This window comes from Erithacus rubecula, assembly GCF_903797595.1.
Source record: "Erithacus rubecula genome assembly, contig: scaffold_110_arrow_ctg1, whole genome shotgun sequence".
Classification (NCBI taxonomy): domain Eukaryota; kingdom Metazoa; phylum Chordata; class Aves; order Passeriformes; family Muscicapidae; genus Erithacus; species Erithacus rubecula.
In genome coordinates this window covers 338,552-354,087 of record NW_027636301.1, presented here as the reverse complement: position 1 = coordinate 354,087, position 15,536 = coordinate 338,552, and the positions used below count along the sequence as shown (strand labels likewise).

At 71.2% G+C, this 15,536-nt stretch overlaps 1 protein-coding gene across 1 annotated transcript in view; it reads left to right on the top strand.

Moving 5' to 3' along the window:
* The window catches only part of LOC306815242 (olfactory receptor 14J1-like), a gene marked incomplete at its 3' end in the record, with an annotated part of 246,743 nt that overhangs the window by 114,546 nt on the left and 116,661 nt on the right, over window positions 1-15,536 (top strand). The window lies entirely within an intron of this gene.

Genomic DNA, 15,536 nt, shown 5'->3' with positions numbered 1-15,536 from the left:
CTCTCTCTCTCGCGGCCTTTCTCTCTCGGTCTCTCTCTTCTCTTTGGGCCCGCGCCCTTCGAGACCAGGCCTCGCATTCGCACGGTAACCACCACCGCACGCGCGGCTGGGCGCGCGTGGGACGAGGGCTCAGCTGGGACTGACCCGCCCCCTGAGGCCGGCCCTATAAAGCACCAGACGTGCTAGAGGAGACAGCGACCCGACGAGGCAGGCGCAACCCGGACACCGAGGCCCCTTTTGACCGGGGCGGCTCGCTCTGCAGCAGGCGGCAGCGCGGCAAAGGAGCGCCGGTGCGGTGTGAGCACGGAACGGGCTCTTTTCCCCCGTCCGTGCCCCTCTCATCAGTTTTTCTCATCCCTCTCTCTGGGGCCTGCTTTTTGTTTTTTCTCGGCTTGAGCTCGAGCCGCACCACCGCCCAAGAGCTGCTCGCGGCCGGCACCCACAGGGCTCTACTCGGGACCGAAGCTGGCACCGGCACCTCGCGTGCTTCGAAGGACACCTGAGGACTCGTGGGGCCACGCGGCTGTCACACAGCCCGGGACGGTAAAAGACGTTCCTCCCCAAGCAGCGGGGGAAGAGCGACACCTCGCCAGCAACGGGAAGCGAATCGGAAAAGAGACCGCCCTGCTCGAGAACCGGACACTGTCGCCGGCCGGCAGAGGGCCCTTTCCGACGCGACCCAAAAAGCCTCATCGATCGGTGGGTGAGACGAAGGCCCCGCGGCCACTTTTCCCTGGGACAACAACAAAGGAGCGAAAAAAACCGAAAAAGTAAAAGCACACTATGCATCGCACGACCCGTGCTAGCCACAGGGGTCACGGGCCAGGGGTGGGGGCGAGGCCCGCGCCTCCTCTCACGTCCCCCCTAAACACCCCTTCATCCACGGACACGGAACCCTTCTCTCTAGCCAGCTTCTCTCTCCTGGTTCGACTTTTCGTGGCCCGCGACCCTTCGTCGTCAGCGCGCTTCTCGGTGCCGCAGCTTAAGGCCGTGCGAGAAAAAAAAGGAAAAAAAAAAAAAAAGGCCGGGCGGGCAGCCCCCACACTCCACCACGCACATCGGCACACGGAAAAAAAGCAGAGCCACTCGCGAACCCAAGCACGCCGGCAGCCACGGCGGCCGGGACAGGCCAGACACCACTGGCCGCCCAGGCGCAGTGTGGCTCGGTCGCACCCGCCAGGACCGAGATGGGGTGAGGTGCCGCCGCCTCGCCCACGACATTGCCGGGGGCTTTCTCTCAGGTTCCGGCCCGCGCTACGGGGCGCGACCGGCCACCGGGGCCGGCCGCCGCCCCAGAAAAATCCTGTCCGCTACGTGGGTTCCCGGCTTAGGGCCGAGGAAGGGGGACGCTTTCAACATCACACGGCGGGGACGGGGCGCCACCAACCCCGGCCCGCGAAACTCCGTGGGGGTGAGGCTACACGCCCCACTGCACGTCCCCCGCAAGCCCTTCCGACACGGACACACTGGGGCAACACAGGTCGGGAGCGGGGGACGAGGCACAGCCACCTCGGCAGCCGAGCGAGCCGTGCTCGGGGGGACTCTCGGGGACGGGGCCGGGGAAAGTCTCGGCAGGCTCAACGTGACCCCGGCCACATCCAGCCCCGGCTGCCGATCACCGCGCACCGGACCGGCAGCCCAGAAAAAAAGTCGCACCCGACGAGCGGGCCTGGGCCCTGGCTTAAGGCCGGGCAGCAAAAGGATGAGGCGCTGCCGCCTCGACCGCCAACACCATCGGGCTGGAGGAGCGGCCCCGCACCCGGCTCCCTTCGGCCTCGGCTTAAGGCCGGGCAGCAAAAGGATGAGGCGCCGCCGCCTCGACCGCCAACACCATCGGGCTGGAGGAACGGGCCCGCGCCCGGCTCCCTTCTCCTTCACGGAACCGGCAACGGCTGGGCCAGGAGCGGGACACGCTCGCGGGCTTCGTTTCTTGCTTCCCATCTCACCTGGCCTGGGCCGGGGAGCAGCTCGCGTCACACCTCGGCACAACCTGTCCCAGCAACTGGGCAGTACTGAAACCGGCGGTATTTCTCTCTGGTCTGGTCACCGCACGCGCGGTCTCTGCCCCAACGCCATACGGACACAGGCACTGGTCAACCTGCGAGGAAGCGGCCCGTAACCTCGCCTCCCATAATACGTATAGACAAGCCCGAGGCCGCGGATGGCACCAAGAGAACATAATGGACGTGACCGAGGGGGCGCAGCTGACCGAGCCGCCTCTTACGATGACGCAGCTGGAGGCAGCCAGAAACAGCGACCCCTTGGCGCACTTCCGTAGACAAGAGGTCTACCCAGCCAATGCCGCTATAAGACTAAGTGCGAGGTAGACCTGTTGTCCCGGAGAGAGGTAGACCTGGTGTTCACCACCGGCCTCAAAGCGAGGTAGACCTGTTGCCCCTGCGACCGGCCGGCTCTGCGGCGCCCTCCTCGGCGGCCTGCCGGCCCCGGCGCCGGGTCGACCCGGTGTCTGCCGCCCTCCCCGGAGTGAGGCAGACCCGTTGCCCCCGCGACCGGCCGCCTCGATTCGGCGGCGCCCTCCCCGACGGTTCGCCGGCCCTGGAGCCGGGTCGACCCGGTGTCCGCCGCCCTCCCCAAAGCGAGGCAGACCCTTTGCCCCTGCGACCGGCCCCCTCGACTCGGTGGCGCCCTCCCCGGCGGCCCGCGGGCCTTAGAGCCGGGTAGACCCGGTGTCAGCCGCTTTCCCCGGAGCGACGCAGACCCGTTGCCCCCGCAACCGGCCGCCTCGGCGGCGCCCTCCCCGGCGGCCCACCGGCCCCGGAGCTGGATAGACTCGGTGTCAGTCGCCCTCCCTGGAGTGAGGCAGATTCGTTGCCCCCGCGACCGACCGCCTCGGCGGCGCCTTCCGCGGCGGCCCGCCGGCCCCAGAGCCGGGTAGACCCATTGCCGCTGCGACCGGCCTCCTAGGGGGCACCATACAAGACGGCCCCCTGACCTCGGAGCCAGGTAGACCTGGTGTCTGCCGCCCTCCTCGGAGCGAGGCAGAACCGTTGCCCCCGCGACCGGCGGACTCGGCGGCGCACAACCTGGCGAGCTGCCGTGCCCAGTGCCGGGTCGAACCGGTGTCCGCCGCAATAAGACTAAGTGCGAGATAGACCTGTTGTCCCGGAGCGAGGTAGACCTGGTGTCCGCCACCGGCCCCGGAGCAAGGTAGACCTGTTTTCACGGATCCGGGTAGACCTGGTGTCCGCCGCTGGCCCCGGAGCGAGGTAGACCCGTTGTCCCCGCGACCGGCTGCCTCGCCTCGGTGGCACTCTCCCAGGCGTCATGCTGGCCCTGGAGCCGGGTAGACCCGGTGTCCGCCGCCCTCATCGAAGCGAGGCAGACCCGTTGTCCCTGCACCCGGCAGCCTCGGCGGGGGCCTCCCCGGCGACCCGCCGGCCCCGGAGCCTGGTAGACCCGGTGTCCGCCGCAATAAGACTAAGTGCGAGGTAGACCTGTTGTCCCAAAGCGAGGTAGACCTGGTTTCCGCCGCCGACCCCGGAGCAAGGTAGACCTGTTGTCCCGGAGCCGGGTAGAGCTGGTGTCCGCCGCCGGCCTCGAAGCGAGGTAGACCTGTTGCCCCCGCGACCGGCCGTCTCAACAGTGCTTTCCCCGGTGGCCCGCCGGCCCGGGAGCCGGGTAGAGTCGGTGTCCGCTGCCCTCCCCAGAGCGAGGCTGACCTGTTGCCCCCGCAAACGGCAGCCTCGGCGGCTGTCCCCCCGGCGGCCCACCGGCCCCGGAGCCTGGTAGACCCAGAGTCCGCCGCCGTCCCTGGAGTGAGGCGAACCCGTTATCCCCGCGACCGGCCGACTCGGCGGCGCCCAATCAGGCGGGCCGCCAGCCCCGGAACCGGGTTGACCCTGTGTCCACCGCCCTACTTGGAGCGAGGCAGACCCTTGGCCCCGCGATCGGCCGACTAGGCGGCGCCCACCCTGGCGGGCCGCCGCCTCCGAGCCGGGTCGACCTGGTGTCCGCCGCAATAAGACCCAGTGCGAGGTAGACCTGTTGTCCTGGAGAGAGGTCGACCCATTGTCTGCCGCCCTTCCCTGAGCGAGGCAGACTCGTTGCCCCCGTGACCGGCCGCCTAGACTTGGCGGCGCCCACCCTGGCGGGCCGCCGACCCCAGAGCTGGGTAGACCTTATGTCCGCTGCAATAAGACTAAGTGCAAGGTAGACAAGTTTTCCCGGAGCGAGGAAGACCTGGTGTTTGCCGCCGGCCCCGGAGCAAGGTAGACCTGTTGTCCCGGAGCCGGGTAGACCTTGTGTTCGCCGCCGGCCTCGGAGCGTGGTAGACCTGTTGCCCCCGCGACCAGCCGCCTCGCCTTGGCGGCGCTCTCCCAGGGCGTCACGCTGGCCCCGGAGACCGGTAGACCAGGTGTCTGCCGCCCTACCCGGAGCGAGGCAGACACGTTTCCCCCGCGACCGGCTCCCTAGACTCGATGGCGGCCTTCCTCAGTGGCCCGCCGGCCCCGGAGCCAGGTCGACCCGGTGTCCGCCGCCCTTCCCTGGAGTGAGGCAGACCGTTGGCCCCGCGACCGGCCGCCTCGACTCGGTAGCATCCTCCCCGGCGGCCCACCGGCCCCGGAGCCTGGTAGACCCAGTGTCCGCCGCCGTCCCTGGAGCGAGGCAGACCCGTTTTCCCCGCGACCGGCTGCCTCGGCAGCGCCCACCCTGGCGGACCGCCTCCTCCGAGCCGGGTCGACCTGGTGTCTGCCGCAATAAGACCCAGTGCGAGGTAGACCTGTTGTCCTGGAGAGAGGTTGACCCATTGTCTGCCGCCCTCCCCTGAGCGAGGCAGACCCTTTTCCCCTGGGACCGGCTCCCTAGACTCGACGGCGGCCTTCCTCGGCGGCCCGCCGGCCCCGGAGCCAGGTCGACCCGGTGTCCGCCGCCCTCCCCGGAGTGAGGCAGACCCGTGGTCCTCGCGACCGGCCGACTCGGCCGCGGCCTCCCCAGCGGCACGTCGGCCCCGGAGCCGGGTAGACACGGTGTCCGCCACAATAAGACAAAGTGCGAGGTAGACCTGTTGTCCCGGAGCGAGGTAGACCTGGTGTCCGCCACCAGCTCTGGAGCGAGGTAGACCTTTTGTCCCAGAGCCGGGTAGAGCTGGTGTCCACCGCCGGCCTCGGAGCGAAGTAGACCTGCTGCCCCCGCGACCGGCCGACACCGCGGCGCCCTCCCCGTCAGCCCGCCAGCACCAGAGATGGGTCGACCCGGGGTCCGCCGCTCTCCCCGGTGCGAGGCAGACCCGTTGTCCCAGTGACCGGCCGCCTCGCCTTTGCGGCGCTCTCCCAGGCGGCACGCCGGCCATGGAGCCGGGTAGAACCGGTGTCCGCCGCCCTCACCGGAGCGAGGTAGACCCGCTGTCCCTGCGAACGGCCGCCTCGGCGGCGGCCTCCCCAGCAGCACGCCGGCTTCAAAGCCGGCTAGACCCAGTGTTGGCCGCCCTACCCGGAGAGAGGCAGACTCAATGACGCCGCGACAGGCCGCCTAGACTCGGCGTCGCCCTCCCTGGTGGCTCGCAGGCCCTGAAGCCAGGTCGACCCGGTGTCTGCCGCCCTCCCCAGAGCGAGGCAGACCGGTTGCCCCCGCGACCAACCGCCTCGACTCGGCGGCGCCCTCCCCGGCGGCCTGCCGGCCCCAGAGCCGGGTAGACCCGGTGTCAGCCGCTTTCCTCGGAGCGACGCAGACCCGTTGCCCCCGCAACCGGCCGACTCGGCGGCGCACAACCTGGCAAGCCGCCGGCCCCAGAGCCGGGTCGAACCGGTGTCCGTCGCAATAAGACTAAGTGCGAGGCAGACCTGTTGTCCTGGAGCGAGGTAGACCTGATGTCCGCCCCCGGCCCCGGTACAAGGTAGACCTGTTGTCCCCGGAGCCGGGTAGACCTGGTGTCCGCCGCTGGCCCCGGAGCGAGGTAGACCTCTTGACCCCGTGACCGGCCGACTCCGCAGTGCCTTCCCCGCCGGCCCGCCGGCCCCGGAGCCGGGTCGACCTGGTGTTCGCCGCCCTCCCCGGAGCGACGCAGACCCGTTTCCCTCGCGACCGGCCGCCTCGAATCAGCGGTGCCTTCTCAGGCAGACTGCCGGCCCCGGAGCTGGGTCGACCCGGTGTCCGCCGTCCTCCCCGAAGCAAGGCAGACCCGTTGCTCCTGAGACCAGTCGCATCGACTCGGCGGCGCCCTCCTTGGCGGCCCGCCTGAGCGAGAGCCTTGTCGACCCTGTGTCTGCCGCCCTTCTCGGAGCGAGGCAGACCTGTTGTGCCCGCGACCGGCTGCCTCGACTCGGCGGCGCCCTCTCCGACGGCTCGCCGGCCCCGGAGCCGGGTCGACCCGGTGTCCGCCACCCTCCCAAGGGCGAGGTCGACCTGTTGTCCCAAAGCGAGGTAGACCTGGTGTCCGCCGCTGGCCCTGGAGCGAGGTAGACCAATTGTCCCGGAGCCGGGTAGAGCTGGTGTCCGCCGCTGGCCTCGGAGCGAGGTAGACCTGTTGCCTCTGCGATTGGCTGACTCAACGGCGCTGTCCCCGGTGGCCCGCCAGCCCGGGAGCCGGGTCGATCCGATGTCCGCCGCCCTCCCCGGAGCGAGGTAGACCTGTTGTCCCCGCGATTGGCCGCCTCGACTCGGCGGCAGCTTCCCCGACAGCATGCCGGCCCCGAAGCCGGCTAGACCCAGTGTTGGCCGCCATACCCGGAGCGAGGCAGAGCCGTTGCCCCCGCGACTGGCACCCTAGACTCGGCGGCGCCGTCCCAGGCGGCCCCCCAACCCCGGAGCCGGGTAGACCCGGTGTCTGCCTCCCTCCTCGGAGCGAGGCAGACCCGTTGCCCCCACGACCAGCCGCCTAGGCGGCGCCCTCCGCGACGGCCCGCCGTCCCCAGAGCCAGGTCGACTCGGTGTCCTGCGCAATAACTCTAAGTGCGAGGTAGACCTGTTGTCCCGGAGCAGGGTAGACCTGATGTCCGCCGCCGGCCCCGGAGCGAGGCACACCCGTTGTCCCTGCTACCGGCCGTCTTGACTCGGTGGTGCTCTCCCCGGCAACACGCCGGCCCCGGAGACGGGTAGACCCGGTGTCCGCCGCCCTCCCCGGAGTGAGGCAGACACTTTGCCCCCGCGACCGGCCTCCTCGACTCAGCGGCGCCCTCCTCGGCGGCCCGCCGGCCCTGCAGCCGGGTAGACCCGGTGTTAGCCGCCCTCCCCAGAGCGAGGCAGACCCGTTGTCCCCGCGAATGGCCGCCTCAACTCGGCGGCAGCTTCCCCGACGGCACGCCGGCCCCGGAGCTGCCTAGACCCAGTGTCTGCCGCCCTCCCTTGAGCGAGGCAGACCCGTTGCCCCCACGACCGGCCGCCTCGACTCGGTGGCGCCCTCCCTGGAAGCCCGCCGACCTCGGAGCAGGTTCGAACCAGTTTCTGGCGCTCTTCCAAGAGCGAGGCAGACCCGTTGTCCCCGCGACCGGCCGCCTCGGCGGCGGCCTCCCCGGCACCACTCCAGCCCTGGAGACCGGTTTACCCGGTGTCCGCCGCAATAAGACTAAGTGCGAGGTAGACCTGTTGTCCCAAAGCGAGGTAGACCTGGTGTCCGCCGCCGGCCGCGGAGCGAGGTAGACCTGTTGCCTCCGCGATTGGCTGACTCAACGGCGCCGTCCCAGGTGGCCCCCCAACCCCGGAGCCGGGTAGACCCGGTGTCTGCCTCCCTCCTCGGAGCGAGGCAGACCCGTTGCCCCCACGACCAGCCGCCTAGGCGGCGCCCTCCGCGACGGCCTGCCGTCCTCGGAGCCAGGTCGACTCGGTGTCCGCCGCCCTCCCCAGAGCGAGGAAGACTTGTGGTCCCCGTGACCGGCCGACTAGGCGACGCACAACCTGGCGAGCTGCCGGCCCCAGAGCCGGGTCGAACCGGTGTCCGCCGCAATAAGACTAAGTGCGAGGTAGACCTGTTGTCTCGGAGCGAGGTAGACCTGGTGTCCGCCACCAGCCCCGGAGCAAGGTAGACCTGTTGTCTCGGAGCCGTATAGACTCGGTGTCCGCCGCCGGCCCCAAAGCAAGGCAGACCCTTTGCCGCAGCGACCAGCCGCCTCGAATCGGCGGCGCCCTCCCCTGCGGCCTGCTGGCCCCAGAGCTGGGTCGACCCGGTGTCCGCCGCCATCTCTGGAGCGAGGCAGAATCGTTGTACCCGCGAACGGCTGCCTCGCGTCGTCATCGCTCTTCCCGGCGGCACGCTGGTCCCGGAGACGGCTAGACCCGGTGTTTGCCGCCCTCCTCAGAGCGAGGCAGACCCGTTGTCCCCGCGACCGAGCGACTCGGCGGCGCCCACACTGGCGGGCCGCCGGTTTTGGAGCCGGGTAGACCCGGTGTCCGCCACCGTCCCCTGAGCGAGGCAGACCCGTTGCCTATGAAACCGGCCGACTCGGAGGCGCCCTCCCCGGCGGGCCGCCGGCCACGGAGCTGGGTTGTTCTCGTGTCCACCGCCCTCCCCGGAGTGAGGGAGACCCATTGCCCTCGTGACCGGCCGCCTCGAATCGGCGGCGCTCTACTTGGCGGCTGCCGGCCCCAGAGCCGGTTAGATCCGGTGTCCGCCGCCCTCCCCAGAGCGAGGCAGATCCGTGGTCCCTGCGACCGGGCGACTCAGCGGCGCCCACACTGGAGGGCCGCCGGCCCCAGAGCCGGGTCGACCCGGTGTCCGCTGAAAAAAGAGTAAGTGCGAGGTAGACCTGTTGTCCCAGAGCCGGGTAGACCTGGTGTCCGCCGTTGGCCCCGGAGCAAGGTAGACTTGTTGACCCCGCGACTGGCCAACTACGCGGCGCCCTCCCCAGCGGCCCGCCGACTTCGGAGCCGGGTAGACCCGATGTCCGCAGCCCTCTCCGGAGCGAGGCAGACCCGTTGCCCCCGCGACCGACCGCCTCGACTCTTCGGCGCCCTCCCCGGCCGCTTGCCGGCCACGGAGCCAGGTAGACCTGGTGTTCACCGCCCTCCCCGGAGCGAGGCAGACCCGTTGGCCCCGCGACCTGCCGCCTCGGCAGCGCCCATTATGGTGGGCCGCCGGCCCCTGAGCCGGGTAGACCCGGTGTCCGTCGCCATCCCCGGAGGGAGGCAGACCAGTTGCCCCCGCGACGAACTGCCTCCATTCAGCAGCTCCCACCCCGGCGTCCCGATGGCCCCGGAGCCGGGTAGAACCGGTGTCCGCCGCCCTCCCCGGAGCGAGGCAGACCCGCTGACCCTGCAACCGGCCGCCTCGACTCGGCGGTGCCCTCCCTGATGGCCTGCCGGCCCCAGAGTCGGCTAGACGCGGTGTCCGCCACCATAGCCGGAGCGAAGCAGACCCATTGCCCCCACGACCGACCGCCTCGACTCGGCGGCGCCCTCCCCGACGGCCCGCTGGCCCTGGAGCCGGATCGACCCCGTGTCCGCCGCCCTCCCCAAAGCAAGGCAGACTCGTGGTCCCCGCGACCGGCCAACTCCGCGGCGCCCACCCTGGCGGGCTGCCGGTGCCAGAGTCGCGTCTACCCGATGTCCGCCGCAATAAGACTAAGTGCGAGGTAGACCTGTTGTCCCGGAGCGAGGAAAACCTCGTGTCCGACGCCTGCCCCGGAGAGATGTAGACCTGTTTTCCCTAAGCCGGGTAGACCTGGTGTCCGCCGCCAGCCCAGGAGCGAGGTAGAATTGTTGACCCCGCGACTGGCCGACTACGCGGCACCCTCCCCGGCAGCCCGCTGACCTAGGAGCTGGGTCGACCCGGTGTCCGCCGCCCTCCCTGGAGCAAGGCAGACCCGTTGCACTGGCGACCGGCCGCCTCGACTCGGCGACCCCCTCCCCGGCGGCCCGTCGGCCCTCTAGTCGGGAAGACCCGTTGTCCGCCGCCCTCCCCTAAGCGAGGAAGACCTGTTGCCCCCAGGACCGGCCGCCTAGGGGGCGCCGCTCCCGGTGGCCCGCCGACCTCGGAGCCGGCTAGGCCCGGTGTCCGCCGCCCTTCCCGGAGCGAGGCAGACCCGTTGTCCCCACGACCGGCCACCTCAGCAGCGCCCACTCCGGCGGGCCGCCGGCCCCTGAGCCGGGTGGACGCAGTGTCCACCGCCGTGCCCGAAGCGAGGCACACCCGTTGCCCCCGTGACCGGCCGACTAAGCGGTGCCCTTCCCAGCAGCTCGCCGACCCCAGAGCCGGTGTCCGCCGCCCTCCCCGGAGCAAGGCAGACCCGTTGCACCGGCGACCAGCCGCCTCGACTCAGCGACGCCCTCCCCGGCGGCCTGCCGGCCCCGGAGACGGGTAGACCCGGTGTTCGCCGCCCTCAGCAAAGCGAGGCAGACCCATTGTCCCCGCGACCGGACGCCTCGGTGGCGGCCTCCTTGGCGGCACGCCGGCCCCAGAGCTGGGTCGACCCGGTGTTGGGCGCCCTACCCGGAGCGAGGCAGACCCGTTGCCACCGCAACCGGCCGCCTAGACTCAACGGCTCCCTCCCCGGCGACCGTCCGACCCCGGAGCTGGGTAGACCCGGTGTCCGCTGCAATAAGACTAAGTGCGAGGTTGACCTGTTTTCCCAGAGCGATGTAGACCCGGTGTCCGCCGCCCTCCCCGAAGCGAGGCAGACCCGTTGCCCCTGCGACCAGCTGCCTAGGGGGCACCGTTCCTGGTGGCCCGCCGACCTCGGAGCCGGCTAGACCCGGTGTCCGCCGCCCTTCCTGGAGTGAGGCAGACCCGTTGTCCCCGTGACCGGCAGCATCAGCAGCTCCAACTCCGGTGCGTTGCCGGCCCCTGAGCTGGGTGGAAGCCGTGTCCACCGCCGTGCCCGAAGCGAGGCACACCCGTTGCCCCTGCGACCGGCCGACTCTGCGGGGCCCTACCCGGCGGCCCGCCGGCCGCGGAGTTGGGACGACCCGGTGTCCACTGCCCTACCTGAAGCGAGGCAGACCCGTTGCCCCCACGACCAGCCGCTTCGACTCGGCGGCGCACTCAATGGCGGCTCACCGGGTGGGCGATGGGTCGACCTGTTGTCTGCCGGCTAGACCCGGTGTCCGCCGCCCTTCCTGGAGTGAGGCAGACCCGTGGTCCCCGCGACCGGTCGACTTGGCGGCGCCCACCCTTGCGGGTCGCCGGTTCCAGAGCCGGGTCGAGCCGGTGTCCGCCGCCCTACCTGGACTGAGGCAAAACCGTTGTCCCCGCCTCGGCGGCGGCCTTCTCGGGGCCACGCCGGCCTTGGAGCTGGCTAGACCCGGTGTCTGCCGCTCTCCTCAGAGTGAGGCAGACCCGTTGCCCCTGCATCTGGCCTCCTCGACTCTGCGGCGCCCCCTCTAGCTGCTTGCTGATCCCAGAGCCGGGTAGACCCCGTGTCTGCCGCACTCCTCGGAGCGAGGCAGACCCGTTGCCCCCGCGACCGGCCGCTTCGACTTGGCAGAGCCCTCCCCGACATCCCGCTGGCCCCGGACTCGGGTCGACCTACTGTCCACCGCCCTCCACGGAGAGAGGCAGACTCGTGGTCCCCGCGACCGGCCGACTCGGCGGCGCCCACCCTGGCGGGCCGCCGGTCCCAGAGCCGGGTCTACCCGGTGTTTGCCGCAATAAGACTAAGTGCGAGGTAGACCTGTTGTCCCGGAGCGAGGTAGACCTGCTGTCCTCCGCCGGCCCCGGAGCAAGGTAGACCTGTTTTCCCGGAGCAGGGTAGACCTGGTGTTCGCCGCCGGCCCTGGAGCGAGGTAGAATTTTTGACCCCGCGACTGGCCGACTCCGCGGCGCCCTCCCTGGAAGCCCGCCGGCCCCGGAGCCAGCTAGACCCCGTGTCCACCGCCCTCCCCGGAGCAAGGCAGACCCGATGCCCTCACGACCGGCCGCCTCGGCTCGGCGGCGCGCTCCCGGCAGCCCACCAGCCTCGGAGCCGGGTAGACCCGGTGTCCGCCGCCCTCACCGGAGCGAGGCAGACCCGTTGCCCCTGCGGCCAACCCCCTCGATTCAGCGGCGCCCTCCCTGGCGGCCCACCAGCCTCTGAGCCAGGTAGACCCGGTGTCCGCCGCCCTCACCAGAGCGAGGCAGACCCGATGTCCCCGCGACCGGCCGTCTAGGCGGCGGCGGCCTCCTTGGCGGCACGCCGGCCCCGGAGCCAGGTGGACCCGGTGTCGGTCGCCCTACCCGTAGGGAGGCAGACCCGTTGACCCCACTACCGGCCGCCTAGACTTGGCGGCGCCTTCCCCGGCGGCCATCCTACCCCGGAGCCGGGTCGACCCGGTTTCCGCCGCAGTAAGACTAAGTGCGAGGTAGACCTGTTGTCCCGGAGCGAGATAGACCCGGTGTCTTCCTCCCTCCCCAGAGGGAGGCAGACCCGTTGCCCCACGCCCGACTGCCTCGGCAGCGCTTTCCCTAGAGGCCTGCCAACCCCGGAGCAGGGTAGACCCGGTGTCTGCCGCCCTCTCCAGAGCGAAGCAGACCCGCTGACCCCGCGACCGGCCGCCGCAACACGGCGGGGCCCTCCCCGGTGGCCCGCCAGTCCCGAGTCGGTTAGACCCGGTGTCCGCCGCCCGCCACGGCGCGAGGCAGACCCGTTGCCCCTGCGACCGGCCGCCTCGACTCAGCGACGCCCTCCCCGGCGGCCTGCCGGCCCCGGAGCTGGGTAGACCCGGTGTCCGCCGCCCTCCCCGGAGCGAGGCAGACCCGTTGCCCCCGCAACCGACCGACTGGGCGTTGCCCTCTCCGGCGGCCCGCCGCCCCTCTAGTCAGGAATACCCAGTGTCCGCCGCCCTCCCAAGAGCGAGGCAGACCCGTTGCCCCCACGACCGGCTGCCTAGGGGGCGCCGTTCCCGGCGGCCCACCGACCTCAGAGCCGGCTAGACCCGGTGTCCGCCGCCCTCTTAAGAGCAAGGCAGACCCTTTGACCCCGCGACTGGCCGCCAAGGAGGCACCCTCCCCAGTGGCCTGCTAATCCAGGAGCCGGGTAGACCCGGTGTCCGCCTTCCTCTTTGGAGCGAGATAGACGTGTTGTCCCAGAGCCGGGAAGACCTGGTGTCCGCCGCCGGCCCTAGAGCGAGTTAGACAGGCTGCCGCCGCGACCGGCCACCTCGACTATGCGGCGCCCTTCTGGGCGGCACGCCCGCCCTGGAGCTTGGTCAACCCAGTGTCCGCCGCCCTCCCCGTTGCGAGGCAGACCCGTCGCCCCCATGACCGGCCACCTCGACTCGGCAGTGCCATCCCCAGCGTCACGCCGGATCCGGAGCCGGGTCGACACGTGGTCCTCCGCCCTTCCCAGAGCGATGTATACCTTTTGTCCCGGAGCAGGGTAGACCTGATGTCTGCCGCGTGCCCCGGAGCGATGTAGACCCGTTGCCCCCGCGATCGGCTGCCTCGACTCGGCGGCGCCCTCCACGGCGGCACATCCGCCCCGGAGCCGGGTCGATCCGGTGTCCGCCGCCTTCCCCAGAGCGAGGCAGACCCGTTGACCCCGCGACCGTCCACCTCGACTCGGCGGCGCCTAACCCGGCGGCAAGCCGGCCCCGGAGAAGTGTCGACCCGGTGTCCGCCACCCTCCCCGGAGCGAGGAAGACCCGTTGCCTGCTGCGACCGGCCGCCTCGACTCGGCGGCATCCTCCAAAGCGGCACGCCGGCCCCATGGCCGAGTCGACCCGGTGTCCGCCGCCCTCCCCGGAGCGAGGCAGACCCGTTGTCCCGCGACCGGCCGCCTCAACTCGGCGGCGCCCTCGCTGGCGACACGCCCGCCCTGGAGCCGGGTTGACCCGGTGTCCGCCGCCGTCCCCGTTGCGAGGCAGACCCACTGCACTTGTGACCGGCCGCCTTGACTCGGCGGCGCCCTCCCCGGCGTCACGGCGGCTTTGGAGCCGGGTCGACCCCAGGTCCGCCGCCCTCCCCGGAGCGATGTAGACCTGTTGTCCCGAAGCAGGGTAGACCTGATGTCCGCCGCCGGCCCTGGAGCGAGGCAGACCTTTTGCCCCCCGCGACTAGCCGCCTCGACTCGGCAGCGCCATCTTCAGCCCCGGATCCGGGTCGACACGGTGCTTGCCGCCCTCCCTGGAGCGAGACAGATTTGTTGCCCCCGCGACCGGCCGCCTCGAAACGGCGGCGCCATCCCCGGTGGCACGCCGGCCCCGGAGCCAGGTCGACCCCGTGCCCGCCTTCCTCCCCGGAGCGAGGTAGACTTGTTGTCCCGGAGCCGGGTAGACCTGGTGTCCGCTGCCGGCCCTGGAGCGAGGTAGACCCGTTGCCCCCCGCGACCGGCCGCCTCGACTCTGAGGCGCCCTCCCCGGCGGCACGTACGCCCTGGAGCCGGGTCGACCCGGTGTCCATCTTCCTCCCTGGAGCGAGGAAGACCCGTTGCCCCCCGCGAACGGCCGCCTCGACTTGGTGGCACCCTCCCTGGCAGACCGCCAGCCCCGGAGCTCCTTCGACCCGGTGTCCGCTGCCCTCCCCGTAGCGAGGCAGACCTTTTACCCCCGCGACCGACAGCCTAGACTCGGCGGCGTCCTCCCCGGCGTCACGCCGGCCCCGGAGCCGGGTATACCCGGTGTCCACCGCCTTCCCCGGAGCGAGGCAGTCCCGTTGGTCTCGTGACCGGCCGCCTCGACTCGGCGGCGCCCTCCCTGGCAGACCGCCAGCCCCGGAGCTCCTTCGATCTGGTGTCCTCCGCCCTCCCCTGAGCAAGGCAGACCTGTTGTCCCTGCGACCGGCCGCCTCGCCTTGGCGGCGCTCTTCCAGGCGGCACACCGGCCCCGGAGACGGGTAGACCCGGTGTCCGCCGCCCTCAGCAAAGCGAGGCAGACCCTTTGTCCCCGCGACCGGACGCCTCGGCGGTGGCCTCCTTGGCAGCACGCTGGCCCCAGAGCTGGGTCGACCCGGTGTCGGGCGCCCTACCCGGAGAGAGGCAGACCCGTTGCCGCTGCAACCAGCCACCTAGACTCAGCGGCGCCCTCCCCGGCGACCGTCCGACCCCGGAGCTGGGTAGACCCGGTGTCCGCTGCAATAAGACTAAGTGCGAGGTTGACCTGTTTCCCCAGAGCGAGGTAGACCCGGTGTCCGCCGCCCTCCCTGGAGCGAGGGACACCCGTTGCCCCCGCGACCGGCTGACTCGGTTGCGCCCTCCCCAGCGGTCTGCCGGCCCCGGAGCCGGGTAGACCCGGTGTCCGGCACCCTCCCCAGAGTGAGGCAGACCCGCTGCCCCCGCGACCGACTGCATCGGCAGCGCCCTCACCGGCGGCCCGCTGACCACGGAGCTGGGTAGACCCGGTGTCTGCCGCCTTATCCGGAGCGAGGCAGACGATTTGCCTCGCGACCTGCCGCCTCGACTTGGCGGTGCCCTCCCCGGCAGCTCACCGGCCGCGGAGCCGGGTAGAAAAAATGTTCGGTGCCCTCCCCAGCGCGAGGCAGACTAGTTGTCCCCACGTCCGGCCGACTCGGCGGTGCCCACCCTGGCATGCCGCCGGCCCCAAAGCCAGGTTGATTCGGTGTCCGCCGCAATTGGACTAAGTGCGATGTAGACCTGTGTTCCTGGAGCAAGGTAGACCTGGTGTTCGCCGCCGGCCCTGGAGCGAGGTAGACTTGTTGACCCAGCGACCGGCCG